The sequence below is a fragment of the Dermacentor variabilis genome, chromosome 3 (assembly GCF_050947875.1).
Source record: "Dermacentor variabilis isolate Ectoservices chromosome 3, ASM5094787v1, whole genome shotgun sequence".
NCBI classification, from domain to species: Eukaryota; Metazoa; Arthropoda; class Arachnida; order Ixodida; family Ixodidae; genus Dermacentor; species Dermacentor variabilis.
The window spans coordinates 27506102-27508759 of record NC_134570.1 but is presented as its reverse complement, the minus strand read 5'-3'; the positions used below and the strand labels follow the sequence as shown (position 1 = coordinate 27508759).

At 49.5% G+C, this 2658-nt stretch overlaps 1 non-coding gene across 1 annotated transcript; it reads right to left on the bottom strand.

Moving 5' to 3' along the window:
* Positions 1–2184: 2184 nt before the first annotated feature.
* On the bottom strand, positions 2185–2259 carry TRNAP-CGG (transfer RNA proline (anticodon CGG)). The gene has a single exon. It is a non-coding gene; the product is annotated as a tRNA-Pro (tRNA).
* Between the last annotated feature and the right edge of the window lie 399 nt (positions 2260–2658).

Sequence of the window (2658 nt, the reverse complement as noted above, 5' to 3'; positions counted from 1 at the left end):
TTGGTCTACGGACATCGATCCGCTGGAAACTATCCATATACAGCTCCGCTGTAAAAAGTGCGATGAAGGAACACTGTCTTCAGGGAAGGCGGGTTTCTGATTGCTTGTCTTCATGGCAAATGTTGCCTCGCACTTTTGGCTCTAGCGGACCAGAACGCGCGGACGAAGCGCGAAAAACCAGCAGTCAGAGAACGAAGATCTCAGGACATCTCAACGCACCATCTCGCGGCGTAGTATAAGCACGGTTGAGTAAGCTGTCGGTAACATCGTTCCATTCTCAGCGAGAACGTAAGCTCTTGGAAACGTTTTGCGTCTAGGCAGGAAAAAAATTAAGACGACCAAATGCACCAAAGGCACGAAAGCTAGCTGGGAGAAGCTTGACTGAGCAAAACAAATAGAAATAGACGGTTGCCCCGCCTTTCAGGCATATTGCGAATAAAAAATAAAAGCCCGCTTTCGTGCTTCTTCCACAGGAACATTTTTATTCAGCTTGCGGGTAACGGCGCCATGCAATTTCAGACCCTCAGTTTTTCATTCGTCATGTGTTTTAAATTCTGTGTGTCATCAAGTAAAAGCACAATTTTTTCAGCAGTCACGTCGCAAAGAATGTTTAGTCCTTCTATCATCCTCTATCTGAAGAAATGCTATTTATAACGGCTTCTTTCTATCATATCTGATTCTCCTTTTTGTTATTAGCCGCAAGTTGCTGGGCGATACTTACATATGGCGCGACACTTATTCTTCACTTCCTTATACCACCGAGAAACACACTCGGCCTGACATCACCGCGTCCCCTTGCTCCCAAAATTTGAATATTACCTTTTCTCTCTCTCTTTCTCTCTATTGTTTTATCTTTGTGTACTTCAGCTTGTTTTCGTAGCGCCGCGTTGTGAAACTAAAGCCCCGACCCCCGAGGAGGGGCTGCAGATACCAGTAACTTCATGTCGCACCGACCTAACGGCACAAGGAGCAAAGTGTACATTTCACACTATAAATCCACCGGCAACCTCTGCCTATATTAACGCGATAGCGTTAAGGAGCTCGTGTCGCAGAAAAGCCGGTGTCGTCGGCGTCGGTGTCGTCGGCGTCGGTGTCGGCGTCGGCGTCCGCGGCGTTGGCCGTGAGCGATAAATCACGGCAGGCACTTCATAAATAAAAAGCAACTTCCAAGATGGGCTGGGTGGGAATCGAACCAGGGTCTCCGGAGTGTGAGACGGAGACGTTACCACTGAGCCACGAGTTCGATGCTTCAAAGCGGTACAAAAGCGCCTCTAGTGAACGCGGTGTTGCCTTAGAAACGAGCTGTTTCTAAGGCTCAGGCGTGCGTCGCTTGCTCACGCGCACATTTCGTTGTCGCGCCGAACGCTGCGTTGCTCGACGCTCACCGCGTCCGATGCGGGGCGCGTAGTCGCTGCGCCGTAGCCCATTGTCTTACACCCCTTGGCGGGTCGACGGGAACGCTGTCGCGTTCCACTCTTGAAGGCGAAGCTTAAGCGTCCTCCAATTTTTTTATTTTCATTTTGCGGGTACTGTAGTCCTAAATAACGGCACATAGTGTAGAAGGCCTTTCCCGCGAACGTGTCGAATCCGAAGGAAATGGTCACTATTGATTTGTAAATGAGGTGCCCCTCTTTGACGACAACAAGGCTTATCGATAGATACGGGCGCAGTAGAAAGCTGCTGATCATCGCTGAGAAACTCTATCCTCGCATCCTCGGCTTTCACGTCCAAACAGGTTAATACAACACCTCCACACTCGACCGGCTGACCAATGCAAACGGCCCGTCTCATCGCACGCGTATCTGCCCGTCGGCAAGGCATACACGAAAAGGAACTTCTATAACTCATTTATGCATTCGCCATATCGTGCGTCACCTATGTCCTACTATACCTGTGCCTTCTACGCACAAAAAAAGACAGAGTCGAACGGCTCACTCGCAAGGCCTATATATATATATATATATATATATATATATATATCGACGTCCTTAGAACACACTGCGGCGAGACCGCTGCCCTTGCACACATACTCTGGGATTGACGTAGCAGTTCTGCGGAAGCCCGCAAGGTGGAGAGAAGTAATGAATAAAGGGAAAATCAGACATCCACCCGTTCGTAGCAATTGCTACAAAGGAAACCCATACGGGCTCCTCGAAAGAAAAGCCTCATAGTTGAAGAAAAATTCGTCCTGGTCCGGGACTCGAACCCGGGACCACCGCTTTTCCGGGGCAGCCGCTCTACCATCTGAGCTAACCAGGCGGCTAGCAGATGGCAGGGCGAAGTCGAATTTGTCGACAACACGAAGCAAAGGCAAGAGTTTGACGTAGTTTGACGTATTTGTTTTGCTCAGTCAAGCTTCTTCCAGCTCTCAAGCTTTATTTCCTGTTTTCTTCTATAGCTTTCGTGCCTTTGGTGCATTCATACTCTTGGATAGCAGTAAGGACCAACCCCCGCCTGATCTCCTGACCACTCCTTCGCCCGAAGCGTGGCACAACGTGCTTAGGGATTGTAGCTTTAACGTGCAACTCCGGGCCACTCAACGAGCCGAGGAGGTGGAGGCCAGGCACCGCCTGACCACCATCCCTATGTGAAATTTATCTTCGTCTTATTAAAGTTGTCTCTCTCTCTCTCTCTCTCTCTCTCTATGGTGCCGATGTC